This window comes from Trachurus japonicus, chromosome 8 (assembly GCF_045865225.1).
Source record: "Trachurus japonicus isolate A0001 chromosome 8, Traja_1.0".
Classification (NCBI taxonomy): Eukaryota; Metazoa; Chordata; class Actinopteri; order Carangiformes; family Carangidae; genus Trachurus; species Trachurus japonicus.
Genome location: NC_140914.1, coordinates 33,083,046 through 33,102,093, shown reverse-complemented (window position 1 = coordinate 33,102,093; position 19,048 = coordinate 33,083,046).

The following is a 19,048-nucleotide window of genomic DNA, read 5'->3' as shown; positions in this document are numbered from 1 at the left end:
GCTGCACAGCGGGAGTCCTGCAGACATAGAAGCGTGATCCATCTGCCCTATTTGGACCACGCTGAACACGCTGATGTGTGTCTCATCTCTCTACGACCTTGTCTTCCCGAGATACTCCTCAAAGGGCCAGCTCAGCATGTTGCTGAAAATGTGAAAGTGCCAAGTCCACTTGTACATGTGGCAGTTGAGGTTCCTGTCACTATGCCTCCAATTGATCATGTGACCTGGCTACTTGGCCAAGGGGATGTCCCTTTGGGTGACTGGCCAGCGCGCGTGACTCTTACCCGGGAGGTGTGGGTTCAATCCCCGCCCGGGCCCTCTTCACCTTGCCACATTCTGGCGTTGTTGGCAGGATCCATGTAGCACTAGGGGTGGGTCCATGGATTCCTAATGTGTGGCAGCCTGCGCGGAAGCACGAGGACGTGCTTGTGAAAAGAGGGGGAGAGATGTGGCAGTTGAGGTTCCTGTCACTATGCCTCCAATTGATCATGTGACCTGGCTACTTGGCCAAGGGGATGTCCCTTTGGGTGACTGGCAAGCGCGCGTGACTCTTACCCGGGAGGTGTGGGTTCAATCCCCGCCCGGGCCCTCTTCACCTTGCCACATACATATGGGACAAAAAATAAGGTACTTCAATATTCATCGACTCCAAATGGCCTGAAATGTGCTCCTGAACATGTTCTGGGGAACGCTTTTGCCAAAAGCACTTAGTCAAATTTTCACTTTCACCGATCGCATAGACTCTGACTGGGATAGGCATTTGGTTTGTAGCTGCGCAGCGGGAGTCCTGCAGACATAGAAGCGTGATCCATCTGCCCTATTTGGACCACGCTGAACACGCTGATGTGTGTCTCATCTCTCTACAACCTTGCCTTCCCGAGATACTCCTCAAAGGGCCAGCTCAGCATGTTGCTGAAAATGTCAAAGTGCCAACTCCACTTGTACATATGGGACAAAAAATAAGGTGCTTCAATATGGGTACCAATCGACTCCAAATGGCCTGAAATGTGCTCCTAAACATGTTCTGGGGGACACTTTTGCCAAAAGCACTGTCAAATTTTCACTTTTCACCAATCGCATAGACTCTGACTGGGATAGGCATTTGTTCTGTAGCTGCACAGCGGGAGTTCTGCAGACATGGAAGCGTGATCCATCTGCCCTATTTGGACCACGCTGAACACGCTGATGTGTGTCTCATCTCTCTACGACCTTGCCTCCCGAGATACTCCTCAAAGGGCCAGCTCAGCATGTTGCTGAAAATGTCAAAGTGCCAACTCCACTTGTACATATGGGACAAAAAATAAGGTGCTTCAATCGACTCCAAATGGCCTGAAATGTGCTCCTAAACATGTTCTGGGGGACGCTTTTGCCAAAAGCACTTAGTCAAATTTTGACTTTTCACTGATCACATATACTCTGACTGGGATAGGCATTTGTTCTGTAGCTGCACAGCAGGAGTCCTGCAGGCAAAGAAGCGTGATTCATCTGCCCTACTTGGACCACGCTGAACACGCTGATATGTGTCTCATCTCTCTACGACCTTGCCTTCCCGAGATACTCCTCAAAGGGCCAGCTCAGCATGTTGCTGAAAATGTCAAAGTGCCAACTCCACTTGTACATATGGGACAAAAAATAAGGTGCTTCAATATGGGTACCAATTGACTCCAAATGGCCTGAAATGTGCTCCTAAACATGTTCTGGGGGACACTTTTGCCAAAAGCACTTCGTCAAATTTTCACTTTTCACCAATCGCATAGACTCTGACTGGGATAGGCATTTGTTCTGTAGCTGTACAGCGGGAGTTCTGCAGACATAGGAGCGTGATCCATCTGCCCTATTTGGACCACGCTGAACACGCTGATGTGTGTCTCATCTCTCTACGACCTTGCCTTCCCGAGATACTCCTCAAAGGGCCAGCTCAGCATGTTGCTGAAAATGTCAAAGTGCCAACTCCACTTGTACATATGGGACAAAAAATAAGGTGCTTCAATATGGGTACCAATCGACTCCAAATGGCCTGAAATGTGCTCCTAAACATGTTCTGGGGGACGCTTTTGCCAAAAGCACTTCGTCAAATTTTCACTTTTCACCGATCGCATAGACTCTGACTGGGATAGGCATTTGTTCTGTAGCTGCACAGCGGGAGTTCTGCAGACATAGAAGCGTGATCCATCTGCCCTATTTGGACCACGCTGAACACGGTGATGTGTGTCTCATCTCTCTACGACCTTGCCTTCCCGAGATACTCCTCAAAGGGCCAGCTCAGCATGTTGCTGAAAATGTCAAAGTGCCAACTCCACTTGTACATATGGGACAAAAAATAAGGTGCTTCAATCGACTCCAAATGGCCTGAAATGTGCTCCTAAACATGTTCTGGGGGACGCTTTTGCCAAAAGCACTTAGTCAAATTTTCACCTTTCACTGATCACATATACTCTGACTGGGATAGGCATTTGTTCTGTAGCTGCACAGCGGGAGTCCTGCAGACAAAGAAGCGTGATCCATCTGCCCTATTTGGACCACGCTGAACACGCTGATGTGTGTCTCATCTCTCTACGACCTTGCCTTCCCGAGATACTCCTCAAAGGGCCAGCTCAGCATGTTGCTGAAAATGTCAAAGTGCCAACTCCACTTGTACATATGGGACAAAAAATAAGGTGCTTCAATATGGGTACCAATCGACTCCAAATGGCCTGAAATGTGCTCCTAAACATGTTCTGGGGGGACACTTTTGCCAAAAGCACTTCGTCAAATTTTCACTTTTCACCAATCGCATAGACTCTGACTGGGATAGGCATTTGTTCTGTAGCTGCACAGCGGGAGTTCTGCAGACATGGAAGCGTGATCCATCTGCCCTATTTGGACCACGCTGAACACGCTGATGTGTGTCTCATCTCTCTACGACCTTGCCTTCCCGAGATACTCCTCAAAGGGCCAGCTCAGCATGTTGCTGAAAATGTCAAAGTGCCAACTCCACTTGTACATATGGGACAAAAAAATAAGGTGCTTCAATCGACTCCAAATGGCCTGAAATGTGCTCCTAACATGTTCTGGGGGACGCTTTTGCCAAAAGCACTTAGTCAAATTTTGACTTTTCACTGATCACATATACTCTGACTGGGATAGGCATTTGTTCTGTAGCTGCACAGCAGGAGTCCTGCAGGCAAAGAAGCGTGATTCATCTGCCCTACTTGGACCACGCTGAAACACGCTGATATGTGTCTCATCTCTCTAACGACCTTGCCTTCCCGAGATACTCCTCAAAGGGCCAGCTCAGCATGTTGCTGAAAATGTCAAAGTGCCAACTCCACTTGTACATATGGGACAAAAAATAAGGTGCTTCAATATGGGTACCAATTGACTCCAAATGGCCTGAAATGTGCTCCTAAACATGTTCTGGGGGACACTTTTGCCAAAAGCACTTCGTCAAATTTTCACTTTTCACCAATCGCATAGACTCTGACTGGGATAGGCATTTGTTCTGTAGCTGTACAGCGGGAGTTCTGCAGACATAGGAGCGTGATCCATCTGCCCTATTTGGACCACGCTGAACACGCTGATGTGTGTCTCATCTCTCTACGACCTTGCCTTCCCGAGATACTCCTCAAAGGGCCAGCTCAGCATGTTGCTGAAAATGTCAAAGTGCCAACTCCACTTGTACATATGGGACAAAAAATAAGGTGCTTCAATATGGGTACCAATCGACTCCAAATGGCCTGAAATGTGCTCCCTAAACATGTTCTGGGGGACGCTTTTGCCAAAAGCACTTCGTCAAATTTTCACTTTTCACCGATCGCATAGACTCTGACTGGGATAGGCATTTGTTCTGTAGCTGCACAGCGGGAGTTCTGCAGACATAGAAGCGTGATCCATCTGCCCTATTTGGACCACGCTGAACACGGTGATGTGTGTCTCATCTCTCTACGACCTTGCCTTCCCGAGATACTCCTCAAAGGGCCAGCTCAGCATGTTGCTGAAAATGTCAAAGTGCCAACTCCACTTGTACATATGGGACAAAAAATAAGGTGCTTCAATCGACTCCAAATGGCCTGAAATGTGCTCCTAAACATGTTCTGGGGGACGCTTTTGCCAAAAGCACTTAGTCAAATTTTCACCTTTCACTGATCACATATACTCTGACTGGGATAGGCATTTGTTCTGTAGCTGCACAGCGGGAGTCCTGCAGACAAAGAAGCGTGATCCATCTGCCCTATTTGGACCACGCTGAACACGCTGATGTGTGTCTCATCTCTCTACGACCTTGCCTTCCCGAGATACTCCTCAAAGGGCCAGCTCAGCATGTTGCTCAAAATGTCAAAGTGCCAACTCCACTTGTACATATGGGACAAAAAATAAGGTGCTTCAATATGGGTACCAATCGACTCCAAATGGCCTGAAATGTGCTCCTAAACATGTTCTGGGGGACACTTTTGCCAAAAGCACTGTCAAATTTTCACTTTTCACCAATCGCCTAGACTCTGACCGGGATAGGCATTTGTTCTGTAGCTGCACAGCGGGAGTCCTGCAGACATAGAAGCGTGATCCATCTGCCCTATTTGGACCACGCTGAACACGCTGATGTGTGTCTCATCTCTCTACGACCTTGCCTTCCCGAGATACTCCTCAAAGGGCCAGCTCAGCATGTTGCTGAAAATGTCAAAGTGCCAACTCCACTTGTACATATGGGACAAAAAATAAGGTGCTTCAATATGGGTACCAATCGACTCCAAATGGCCTGAAATGTGCTCCTAAACATGTTCTGGGGGACACTTTTGCCAAAAGCACTTCGTCAAATTTTCACTTTTCACCGATCGCATAGACTCTGACTGGGATAGGCATTTGTTCTGTAGCTGCACAGCGGGAGTTCTGCAGACATAGAAGCGTGATCCATCTGCCCTATTTGGACCACGCTGAACACGCTGATGTGTGTCTCATCTCTCTACGACCTTGCCTTCCCGAGATACTCCTCAAAGGGCCAGCTCAGCATGTTGCTGAAAATGTCAAAGTGCCAACTCCACTTGTACATATGGGACAAAAAATAAGGTGCTTCAATCGACTCCAAATGGCCTGAAATGTGCTCCTAAACATGTTCTGGGGGACGCTTTTGTCAAAAGCACTTAGTCAAATTTTCACTTTTCACTGATCACATATACTCTGACTGGGATAGGCATTTGGTTTGTAGCTGCGCAGCGGGAGTCCTGCAGACCTAGAAGCGTGATCCATCTGCCCTATTTGGACCACGCTGAACACGCTGATGTGTGTCTCATCTCTCTACGACCTTGCCTTCCCGAGATACTCCTCAAAGGGCCAGCTCAGCATGTTGCTGAAAATGTCAAAGTGCCAACTCCACTTGTACATATGGGACAAAAAATAAGGTGCTTCAATATGGGTACCAATCGACTCCAAATGGCCTGAAATGTGCTCCTAAACATGTTCTGGGGGACGCTTTTGCCAAAAGCACTTAGTCAAATTTTCACTTTTAACCGATCGCATAGACTCTGACTGGGATAGGCATTTGTTCTGTAGCTGCACAGCGGGAGTCCTGCAGACATAGAAGCGTGATCCATCTGCCCTATTTGGACCACGCTGAACACGCTGATGTGTGTCTCATCTCTCTACGACCTTGTCTTCCCGAGATACTCCTCAAAGGGCCAGCTCAGCATGTTGCTGAAAATGTCAAAGTGCCAACTCCACTTGTACATATGGGACAAAAAATAAGATGCTTCAATATGGGTACCAATCGACTCCAAATGGCCTGAAATGTGCTCCTAAACATGTTCTGGGGGACGCTTTTGCCAAAAGCACTTCGTCAAATTTTCACTTTTCACCGATCGCATAGACTCTGACTGGGATAGGCATTTGTTCTGTAGCTGCACAGCGGGAGTTCTGCAGACATAGAAGCGTGATCCATCTGCCCTATTTGGACCACGCTGAACACGCTGATGTGTGTCTCATCTCTCTACGACCTTGCCTTCCCGAGATACTCCTCAAAGGGCCAGCTCAGCATGTTGCTGAAAATGTCAAAGTGCCAACTCCACTTGTACATATGGGACAAAAAATAAGGTGCTTCAATATGGGTACCAATCGACTCCAAATGGCCTGAAATGTGCTCCTAAACATGTTCTGGGGGACGCTTTTGCCAAAAGCACTTAGTCAAATTTTCACTTTTCACTGATCACATATACTGTGACTGGGATAGGCATTTGTTTTGTAGCTGCACAGCGGGAATCCTGCAGACATAGAAGCGTGATCCATCTGCCCTATGTGGACCACGCTGAACACGCTGATGTGTGTCTCATCTCTCTACGACCTTGCCTTCCCGAGATACTCCTCAAAGGGCCAGCTCAGCATGTTGCTGAAAATGTCAAAGTGCCAACTCCACTTGTACATATGGGACAAAAAATAAGGTGCTTCAATATGGGTACCAATCGACTCCAAATGGCCTGAAATGTGCTCCTAAACATGTTCTGGGGGACACTTTTGCCAAAAGCACTTCGTCAAATTTTCACTTTTCACCGATCGCATAGACTCTGACTGGGATAGGCATTTGTTCTGTAGCTGCACAGCGGGAGTTCTGCAGACATAGAAGCGTGATCCATCTGCCCTATTTGGACCACGCTGAACACGCTGATGTGTGTCTCATCTCTCTACGACCTTGCCTTCCCGAGATACTCTACACTTGTACATATGGGACAAAAAATAAGGTGCTTAAATATGGGTACCAATCGACTCCAACTGTACTGTACAGAGTGTGGACTCTTATTGGAAATCAGTTGAAAATTCACCAAACAGCTTATTTTACGTGATGTCTTCAAGCTCCAGGGCGTCCCACGCTGCGTTTGTCAAACTGGGAGTTTCTCGGCCAGATCTGCCCAAATCGACCAACGCTGACAGAGGCTGTACAGAGTGTGGACTTTTGCTGGAAATCAGTTGAAAATTCACCAAACAGCTTATTTTACTTCAAATTGTGATGTCTCCAAGTTCCCCACGCTGCGTTTGCCAAATTGGGCCTCCCACGGCCAGGTCTGTCCAAATCGACCAAGGCTGACACAGGCAGTACAGACTGTGGACTTTTGTTGGAAATCAGTTGAAAATTCACCAAACAGCTTATTTTACTTCAAATTGTGATGTCTTCAAGCTCCCATTGGCGTCCCACGCTGCGTTTGCCAAACTGAGCGTTTCTCAGCCAGATCTGCCCAAATCGACCAACGCTGACACAGGCTGTACAGAGTGTGGACTTTTGCTGGAAGTCAGTTGAAAAATTCACCAAACAGCTTATTTTACTTCAAATTGTCATGTCTCCAAGCTCCCCACGCTGCGTTTGCCAAATTAGGCCTCCCACTGCCAGATCTGCCGAAATCGACCAAGGCTGACACAAGCTGTACAGTGTGAACTTTTGCTGGAAATCAGTTGAAAATTCACCAAACAGCTTATTTTTCTTCAAATTGTCACGTCTACAAGCAGAGTGTGGACTTTTGCTGGAAATCAGTTGAAAATTCACCAAACAGCTTATTTTACTTCAAATTGTGATGTCTCCAAGCTCCCCACGCTGCGTTTGCCAAATTAGGCCTACCATGGCCAGATCTGTCCAAAACGACCAACGCTAACACAGGCTGTACAGAGTGTGGACTTTTGCTGGAAATCAGTTGAAAATTCACCAAACAGCTTATTTTACTTCAAATTGTCACGTCTCCAAGCAGAGTGTGGACTTTTGCTGGAAATCAGTTGAAAATTCACCAAACAGCTTATTTCACTTCAAATTGTGATGTCTCCAAGCAGAGTGTGGACTTTTGCTGGAAATCAGTTGAAAATTCACCAAACAGCTTATTTTACTTCAAATTGTGATGTCTCCAAGCTCCCCACGCTGCGTTTGCCAAATTAGGCCTCCCACGGCCAGATCTGTCCAAAACGACCAACGCTGACACAGGCTGTACAGAGTGTGGACTTTTGCTGGAAATCAGTTGAAAATTCACCAAACAGCTTATTTTACTTCAAATTGCGATGTCTCCAAGCCCCCCATGCTGCGTTTGTCAAATTAGGCCTCCCACTGCCAGATCTGTCCAAAACGACCAACGCTGACACAGGCTGTACAGAGTGTGGACTTTTGCTGGAAATTAGTTGAAAATCCACCAAACAGCTTATTTCACTTCAAATTGTGATGTCTCCTAGCAGAGTGTGGACTTTTGCTGGAAATCAGTTGAAAATTCACCAAACAGCTTATTTTAAAACAAATTTTGATGTCTCCAAGCTCCCCTCGCTGCGTTTGCCAAATTAGGCCTCCCACAGCCAGATATGTCCAAAACGACCAACGCTGACACAGGCTGTACAGAGTGTGGACTTTTGCTGGAAATTAGTTGAAAATCCACCAAACAGCTTATTTTACTTCAAATTGTGATGTCTCCAAGCAGAGTGTGGACTTTTGCTGGAAATCAGTTGAAAATTCACCAAACAGCTTATTTTACTTCAAATTGTGATGTCTCCAAGCAGAGTGTGGACTTTTGCTGGAAATCAGTTGAAAATTCACCAAACAGCTTATTTTACTTCAAATTGTCATGTCTCCAAGCTCCCCACGCTGCTTTTGCCACATTAGGCTTCCCACTGCCAGATCTGTCCAAAACGACCAACGCTGACACAGGCTGTACAGAGTGTGGACTTTTGCTGGAAATCAGTTGAAAATTCACCAAACAGCTTATTTTACTTCAAATTGTCACGTCTCCAAGCAGAGTGTGGACTTTTGCTGGAAATTTACTTCAAATTGTGATGTCTCCAAGCTCCCCACGCTGCGTTTGCCAAATTAGGCCTCCCACAGCCAGATCTGTCCAAAACGACCAACGCTGACACAGGCTGTACAGAGTGTGGACTTTTGCTGGAAATCAGTTGAAAATTCACCAAACAGCTTATTTTACTTCAAATTATCACGTCTCCAAGCAGAGTGTGGACTTTTGCTGGAAATCAGTTGAAAATTCACCAAACAGCTTCAAATTGTGATGTCTCCAAGCAGAGTGTGGACTTTTGCTGTAAATCAGTTGAAAATTCACCAAACAGCTTATTTTACTTCAAATTGTGATGTCTCCAAGCTCCCCACGCTGCGTTTGCCAAATTAGGCCTCCCACTGCCAGATCTGTCCAAAACAACCAACGCTGACACAGGCTGTACAGAGTGTGGACTTTTGCTGGAAATCAGTTGAAAATTCACCAAACAGCTTATTTTACTTCAAATTGTCACGTCTCCAAGCAGAGTGTGGACTTTTGCTGGAAATCAGTTGAAAAAATTTTACTTCAAATTGTGATGTCTCCAAGCTCCCCACGCTGCGTTTGCCAAATTAGGCCTCCCACGGCCAGATCTGTCCAAAACGACCAACGCTGACACAGGCTGTACAGAGTGTGGACTTTTGCTGGAAATCAGTTGAAAATTCACCAAACAGCTTATTTTACTTCAAATTATCACGTCTCCAAGCAGAGTGTGGACTTTTGCTGGAAATCAGTTGAAAATTCACCAAACAGCTTATTTTACTTCAAATTTGATGTCTCCTAGCAGAGTGTGGACTTTTGCTGGAAATCAGTTGAAATTCACCAAACAGCTTATTTTACTTCAAATTGTGATGTCTCCAAGCAGAGTCTGGACTTTTGCTGGAAATCAGTTGAAAATTCACCAAACAGCTTATTTTACTTCAAATTGTGATGTCTCCAAGCTCCCCACGCTGCGTTTGCCAAATTAGGCCTCCCACGGCCAGATCTGTCCAAAACGACCAACGCTGACACAGGCTGTACAGAGTGTGGACTTTTGCTGGAAATTAGTTGAAAATTCACCAAACAGCTTATTTTACTTCAAATTGTGATGTATCCAAGCAGAGTGTGGACTTTTTTCTGGAAATCAGTTGAAAATTCACCAAACAGCTTATTTTACTTCAAATTGTGATGTCTCCAAGCAGAGTGTGGACTTTTGCTGGAAATCAGTTGAAAATTCACCAAACAGCTTATTTTACTTCAAATTGTCACGTCTCCAAGCAGAGTGTGGACTTTTGCTGGAAATCAGTTGAAAATTCACCAAACAGCTTATTTTACTTCAAATTGTGATGTCTCCAAGCTCCCCTGGCTGCGTTTGCCAAATTAGGCCTCCCATGGCCAGATCTGTCCAAAACGACCAACGCTGTACAGAGTGTGGACTTTTGCTGGAAATCAGTTGAAAATTCACCAAACAGCTTATTTTACTTCAAATTGTGATGTCTCCAAGCTCCCCACGCTGCGTTTGCCAAATTAGGCCTCCCACGGCCAGATCTGTCCAAAACGACCAACGCTGACACAGGCTGTACAGAGTGTGGACTTTTGATGGAAATCAGTTGAAAATTCACCAAACAGCTTATTTTACTTCAAATTGTGATGTCTCCAAGCAGAGTGTGGACTTTTGCTGGAAATCAGTTGAAAATTCACCAAACAGCTTATTTTACTTCAAATTGTCACGTCTCCAAGCAGAATGTGGACTTTTGCTGGAAATCAGTTGAAAATTCACCAAACAGCTTATTTTACTTCAAATTGTGATGTCTCCAAGCTCCCCTGGCTGCGTTTGCCAAATTAGGCCTCCCATGGCCAGATCTGTCCAAAACGACCAACGCTGTACAGAGTGTGGACTTTTGCTGGAAATCAGTTGAAAATTCACCAAACAGCTTATTTTACTTCAAATTGTGATGTCTCCAAGCTCCTCACGCTGCGTTTGCCAAATTAGGCCTCCCACGGCCAGATCTGTCCAAAACGACCAACGCTGACACAGGCTGTACAGAGTGTGGACTTTTGATGGAAATCAGTTGAAAATTCACCAAACAGCTTATTTTACTTCAAATTGTGATGTCTCCAAGCAGAGTGTGGACTTTTGCTGGAAATCAGTTGAAAATTCACCAAACAGCTTATTTTACTTCAAATTGTGATGTCTACAAGCTCCCCACGCTGCGCTTGCCAAATTAGGCCTCCCATGGCCAGATCTGTCCAAAACGACCAACGCTGACACAGGCTGTACAGAGTGTGGACTTTTGCTGGAAATCAGTTGAAAATTCACCACACAGCTTATTTTACTTCAAATTGTCACGTCTCCAAGCAGAGTGTGGACTTTTGCTGGAAATCAGTTGAAAATTCACCAAACAGCTTATTTTACTTCAAATTGTGATGTCTCCAAGCAGAGTCTGGACTTTTGCTGGAAATCAGTTGAAAATTCACCAAACAGCTTATTTTACTTCAAATTGTGATGTCTCCAAGCTCCCCACGCTGCGTTTGCCAAATTACGCCTCCCACGGCCAGATCTGTCCAAAACGACCAACGCTCACACAGCCTGTACAGAGTGTGGACTTTTGCTGGAAATCAGTTGAACATTCACCAAACAGCTTATTTTACTTCAAATTGTGATGTCTCCAAGCAGAGTGTGGACTTTTGCTGGAAATCAATTGAAAATTCACCAAACAGCTTATTTTACTTCAAATTGTGATGTCTCCAAGTAGAGTGTGGACTTTTGCTGGAAATCAGTTGAAAATTCACCAAACAGCTTATTTTACTTCAAATTGTGATGTCTCCAAGCTCCCCACGCTGCGTTTGCCAAATTACGCCTCCCACGGCCAGATCTGTCCAAAACGACCAACGCTGACACAGGCTGTACAGAGTGTGGACTTTTGCTGGAAATCAGTTGAAAATTCACCAAACAGCTTATTTCACTTCAAATTGTGAGGTCTCCAAGCAGAGTGTGGACTTTTGCTGGAAATCAGTTGAAAATTCACCAAACAGCTTATTTTACTTCAAATTGTGATGTCTCCAAGCTCCCCACGCTGCGTTTGCCAAATTAGGCCTCCCACGGCCAGATCTGTCCAAAACGACCAACGCTGACACAGGCTGTACACAGTGTGGACTTTTGCTGAAAATCAGTTGAAAATTCACCAAACAGCTTATTTTACTTCAAATTATCACGTCTCCAAGCAGAGTGTGGACTTTTGCTGGAAATCAGTTGAAAATTCACCAAACAGCTTATTTTACTTCAAATTGTGATGTCTCCAAGCAGAGTGTGGACTTTTGCTGGAAATCAGTTTAAAATTCACCAAACAGCTTATTTTACTTCAAATTGTGATGTCTCCAAGCAGAGTGTGGACTTTTGCTGGAAATCAGTTGAAAATTCACCAAACAGCTTATTTTACTTCAAATTGTGATGTCTCCAAGCTCCCCACGCTGCGTTTGCCAAATTAGGCCTCCCACGGCCAGATCTGTCCAAAACGACCAACGCTGACACAGGCTGTACAGAGTGTGGACTTTTGCTGGAAATCAGTTGAAAATTCACCAAACAGCTTATTTTACTTCAAATTGTGATGTCTCCAAGCAGAGTCTGGACTTTTGCTGGAAATCAGTTGAAAATTCACCAAACAGCTTATTTTACTTCAAATTGTGATGTCTCCAAGCAGAGTGTGGACTTTTGCTGGAAATCAGTTGAAAATTCACCAAACAGCTTATTTTACTTCAAATTGTGATGTCTCCAAGCAGAGTGTGGACTTTTGCTGGAAATCAGTTGAAAATTCACCAAACAGCTTATTTTACTTCAAATTGTGATGTCTCCAAGCTCCCCTGGCTGCGTTTGCCAAATTAGGCCTCCCATGGCCAGATCTGTCCAAAACGACCAACGCTGTACAGAGTGTGGACTTTTGCTGGAAATCAGTTGAAAATTCACCAAACAGCTTATTTTACTTCAAATTGTCACGTCTCCAAGCAGAATGTGGACTTTTGCTGGAAATCAGTTGAAAATTCACCAAACAGCTTATTTTACTTCAAATTGTGATGTCTCCAAGCTCCCCTGGCTGCGTTTGCCAAATTAGGCCTCCCATGGCCAGATCTGTCCAAAACGACCAACGCTGTACAGAGTGTGGACTTTTGCTGGAAATCAGTTGAAAATTCACCAAACAGCTTATTTTACTTCAAATTGTGATGTCTCCAAGCTCCCCACGCTGCGTTTGCCAAATTACGCCTCCCACGGCCAGATCTGTCCAAAACGACCAACGCTGACACAGGCTGTACAGAGTGTGGACTTTTGCTGGAAATCAGTTGAAAATTCACCAAACAGCTCATTTTACTTCAAATTGTGATGTCTCCAAGCAGAGTGTGGACTTTTGCTGGAAATCAGTTGAAAATTCACCAAACAGCTTATTTTACTTCAAATTGTCACGTCTCCAAGCAGAGTGTGGACTTTTGCTGGAAATCAGTTGAAAATTCACCAAACAGCTTATTTTACTTCAAATTGTGATGTCTCCAAGCTCCCCACGCTGCGTTTGCCAAATTAGGCCTCCCACTGCCAGATCTGTCCAAAACGACCAACGCTGACACAGGCTGTACAGAGTGTGGACTTTTGCTGGAAATCAGTTGAAAATTCACCAAACAGCTTATTTTACTTCAAATTGTCATGTCTCCAAGCAGAGTGTGGACTTTTGCTGGAAATCAGTTGAAAATTCACCAAACAGCTTATTTTACTTCAAATTTTGATGTCTCCAAGCTCCCCACGCTGCGTTTGCCAAATTAGGCCTCCCACGGCCAGATCTGTCCAAAACGACCAACGCTGACACAGGCTGTACAGAGTGTGGACTTTTGCTGGAAATCAGTTGAAAATTCACCAAACAGCTTATTTTACTTCAAATTGTGATGTCTCCAAGCAGAGTGTGGACTTTTGCTGGAAATCAGTTGAAAATTCACCAAACAGCTTATTTTACTTCAAATTGTGATGTCTCCAAGCAGAGTGTGGACTTTTGCTGGAAATCAGTTGAAAATTCACCAAACAGCTTATTTTACTTCAAATTGTGATGTCTCCAAGCTCCCCATGCTGCGTTTGCCAAATTAGGCCTCCCACGGCCAGATCTGTCCAGAACGACCAACGCTGACAGGAGCTGTACAGAGTGCGGACTTTGGCTGGAAATCAGTTGAAAATTCACCAAACAGCTTATTTTACTTCAAATTGTCATGTCTCCAAGCAGAGTGTGGACTTTTGCTGGAAATCAGTTGAAAATTCACCAAACAGCTTCAAATTGTGATGTCTCCAAGCAGAGTGTGGACTTTTGCTGGAAATCAGTTGAAAATTCACCAAACAGCTTATTTTACTTCAAATTGTGATGTCTCCAAGCAGAGTCTGGACTTTTGCTGGAAATCAGTTGAAAATCCACCAAACAGCTTATTTTACTTCAAATTGTGATGTCTCCAAGCAGAGTGTGGACTTTTGCTGGAAATCAGTTGAAAATTCACCAAACAGCTTATTTTACTTCAAATTGTCACGTCTCCAAGCAGAGTGTGGACTTTTGCTGGAAATCAGTTGAAAATTCACCAAACAGCTTATTTTACTTCAAATTGTGATGTCTCCAAGCTCCCCACGCTGCGTTTGCCAAATTAGGCCTCCCATGGCCAGATCTGTCCAAAACGACCAACGCTGTACAGAGTGTGGACTTTTGCTGGAAATCAGTTGAAAATTCACCAAACAGCTTATTTTACTTCAAATTGTGATGTCTCCAAGCTCCCCACGCTCCGTTTGCCAAATTGGGCCTCCCACGGCCAGATCTGTCCAAAACGACCAACGCTAACACAGGCTGTACAGAGTGTGGACTTTTGCTGGAAATCAGTTGAAAATTCACCAAACAGCTTATTTTACTTCAAATTGTGATGTCTCCAAGCTCCCCACGCTGCGTTTGCCAAATTACGCCTCCCACGGCCAGATCTGTCCAAAACGACCAACGCTGACACAGGCTGTACAGAGTGTGGACTTTTGCTGGAAATCAGTTGAAAATTCACCAAACAGCTTATTTTACTTCAAATTGTCATGTCTCCAAGCAGAGTGTGGACTTTTGCTGGAAATCAGTTGAAAATTCACCAAACAGCTTATTTTACTTCAAATTGTCACGTCTCCAAGCAGAGTGTGGACTTTTGCTGGAAATCAGTTGAAAATTCACCAAACAGCTTATTTTACTTCAAATTGTGATGTCTCCAAGCTCCCCACACTGCGTTTGCCAAATTAGGCCTCCCATGGCCAGATCTGTCCAAAACGACCAACGCTGTACAGAGTGTGAACTTTTGCTGGAAATCAGTTGAGAATTCACCAAACAGCTTATTTTACTTCAAATTGTGATGTCTCCAAGCTCCTCACGCTCGGTTTGCCAAATTGGGCCTCCCACGGCCAGATCTGTCCAAAACGACCAACGCTGACACAGGCTGTACAGAGTGTGGACTTTTGCTGGAAATCAGTTGAAAATTCACCAAACAGCTTATTTTACTTCAAATTGTGATGTCTCCAAGCTCCCCACGCTGCGTTTGCCAAATTAGGCCTCCCACGGCCAGATCTGTCCAAAACGACCAACGCTGACACAGGCTGTACAGAGTGTGGACTTTTGCTGGAAATCAGTTGAAAATTCACCAAACAGCTTATTTTACTTCAAATTGTGAGGTCTCCAAGCAGAGTGTGGACTTTTGCTGGAAATCAGTTGAAAATTCACCAAACAGCTTATTTTACTTCAAATTGTGATGTCTCCAAGCTCCCCACGCTGCGTTTGCCAAATTAGGCCTCCCACGGCCAGATCTGTCCAAAACGACCAACGCTGACACAGGCTGTACAGAGTGTGGACTTTTGCTGGAAATCAGTTGAAAATTCACCAAACAGCTTATTTTACTTCAAATTGTGATGTCTCCAAGCAGAGTGTGGACTTTTGCTGGAAATCAGTTGAAAATTCACCAAACAGCTTATTTTACTTCAAATTGTGATGTCTCCAAGCAGAGTGTGGACTTTTGCTGGAAATCAGTTGAAAATTCACCAAACAGCTTATTTTACTTCAAATTGTGATGTCTCCAAGCTCCCCACGCTGCGTTTGCCAAATTAGGCCTCCCACGGCCAGATCTGTCCAAAACGACCAACGCTGACACAGGCTGTACAGAGTGTGGACTTTTGCTGGAAATCAGTTGAAAATTCACCAAACAGCTTATTTTACTTCAAATTGTGATGTCTCCAAGCAGAGTGTGGACTTTTGCTGGAAATCAGTTGAAAATTCACCAAACAGCTTATTTTACTTCAAATTGTGATGTCTCCAAGCAGAGTGTGGACTTTTGCTGGAAATCAGTTGAAAATTCACCAAACAGCTTATTTTACTTCAAATTGTCATGTCTCCAAGCAGAGTGTGGACTTTTGCTGGAAATCAGTTGAAAATTCACCAAACAGCTTATTTTACTTCAAATTGTGATGTCTCCAAGCTCCCCACGCTGCGTTTGCCAAATTGGGCCTCCCATGGCCAGATCTGTCCAAAACGACCAGCTGACACAGGCTGTACAGGGTGTGGACTTTTGCTGGAAATCAGTTGAAAATTCACCAAACAGCTTATTTTACTTCAAATTGTGATGTCTCCAAGCAGAGTGTGGACTTTTGCTGGAAATCAGTTGAAAATTCACCAAACAGCTTATTTTACTTCAAATTGTGATGTCTCCAAGCTCCCCTGGCTGCGTTTGCCAAATTAGGCCTCCCATGGCCAGATCTGTCCAAAACGACCAACGCTGTACAGAGTGTGGACTTTTGCTGGAAATCAGTTGAAAATTCACCAAACAGCTTATTTTACTTCAAATTGTGATGTCTCCAAGCTCCCCACGCTCCGTTTGCCAAATTGGGCCTCCCACGGCCAGATCTGTCCAAAACGACCAACGCTGACACAGGCTGTACAGAGTGTGGACTTTTGCTGGAAATCAGTTGAAAATTCACCAAACAGCTTATTTTACTTCAAATTGTGATGTCTCCAAGCTCCCCACGCTGCGTTTGCCAAATTAGGCCTCCCACGGCCAGATCTGTCCAAAACGACCAACGCTGACACAGGCTGTACAGAGTGTGGACTTTTGCTGGAAATCAGTTGAAAATTCACCAAACAGCTTATTTTACTTCAAATTGTGATGTCTCCAAGCAGAGTGTGGACTTTTGCTGGAAATCAGTTGAAAATTCACCAAACAGCTTATTTTACTTCAAATTGTGATGTCTCCAAGCTCCCCACGCTGCGTTTGCCAAATTAGGCCTCCCATGGCCAGATCTGTCCAAAACGACCAACGCTGACACAGGCTGTACAGAGTGTGGACTTTTGCTGGAAATCAGTTGAAAATTCACCAAACAGCTTATTTTACTTCAAATTGTCACGTCTCCAAGCAGAGTGTGGACTTTTGCTGGAAATCAGTTGAAAATTCACCAAACAGCTTATTTTACTTCAAATTGTGATGTCTCCAAGCAGAGTGTGGACTTTTGCTGGAAATCAGTTGAAAATTCACCAAACAGCTTATTTTACTTCAAATTGTGATGTCTCCAAGCAGAGTGTGGACTTTTGCTGGAAATCAGTTGAAAATTCACCAAACAGCTTATTTTACTTCAAATTGTGATGTCTCCAAGCAGAGTGTGGACTTTTGCTGGAAATCAGTTGAAAATTCACCAAACAGCTTATTTTACTTCAAATTGTGATGTCTCCAAGCTCCCCACGCTGCGTTTGCCAAATTAGGCCTCCCACGGCCAGATCTGTCCAAAACGACCAACGCTGACACAGGCTGTACAGAGTGTGGACTTTTGCTGGAAATCAGTTGAAAATTCACCAAACAGCTTATTTTACTTCAAATTGTGATGTCTCCAAGCAGAGTGTGGACTTTTGCTGGAAATCAGTTGAAATTCACCAAACAGCTTATTTTACTTCAAATTTGATGTCTCCTAGCAGAGTGTGGACTTTTGCTGGAAATCAGTTGAAAATTCACCAAACAGCTTATTTTACTTCAAATTGTGATGTCTCCAAGCAGAGTGTGGACTTTTGCTGGAAATCAGTTGAAAATTCACCAAACAGCTTATTTTACTTCAAATTGTGATGTCTCCAAGCTCCCCACGCTGCGTTTGCCAAATTAGGCCTCCCACGGCCAGATCTGTCCAAAACGACCAACGCTGACACAGGCTGTACAGAGTGTGGACTTTTGCTGGAAATCAGTTGAAAATTCACCAAACAGCTTATTTTACTTCAAATTGTGATGTCTCCAAGCAGAGTGTGGACTTTTGCTGGAAATCAGTTGAAAATTCACCAAACAGCTTATTTTACTTCAAATTGTGATGTCTCCAAGCTCCAAGCAGAGTGTGGACTTTTGCTGGAAATCAGTTGAAAATTCACCAAACAGCTTATTTTACTTCAAATTGTCATGTCTCCAAGCAGAGTGTGGACTTTTGCTGGAAATCAGTTGAAAATTCACCAAACAGCTTATTTTACTTCAAATTGTGATGTCTCCAAGCTCCCCACGCTGCGTTTGCCAAATTAGGCCTCCCACGGCCAGATCTGTCCAAAACGACCAACGCTGACACAGGCTGTACAGAGTGTGGACTTTTGCTGGAAATCAGTTGAAAATTCACCAAACAGCTTATTTTACTTCAAATTGTGATGTCTCCAAGCTCCCCACGCTGCGTTTGCCAAATTAGGCCTCCCACGGCCAGATCTGTCCAAAACGACCAACGCTGACACAGGCTGTACAGAGTGTGGACTTTTGCTGGAAATCAGTTGAAAATTCACCAAACAGCTTATTTTACTTCAAATTGTGATGTCTCCAAGCAGAGTGTGGACTTTTGCTGGAAATCAGTTGAAAATTCACCAAACAGCTTATTTTACTTCAAATTGTCACGTCTCCAAGCAGAGTGTGGACTTTTGCTGGAAATCAGTTGAAAATTCACCAAACAGCTTATTTTACTTCAAATTGTGATGTCTCCAAGCAGAGTGTGGACTTTTGCTGGAAATCAGTTGAAAATTCACCAAACAGCTTATTTTACTTCAAATTGTGATGTCTCCAAGCTCCCCACGCTGCGTTTGCCAAATTAGGCCTCCCACGGCCAGATCTGTCCAAAACGACCAACGCTGACACAGGCTGTACAGAGTGTGGACTTTTGCTGGAAATCAGTTGAAAATTCACCAAACAGCTTATTTTACTTCAAATTGTGATGTCTCCAAGCAGAGTGTGGACTTTTGCTGGAAATCAGTTGAAAATTCACCAAACAGCTTATTTTACTTCAAATT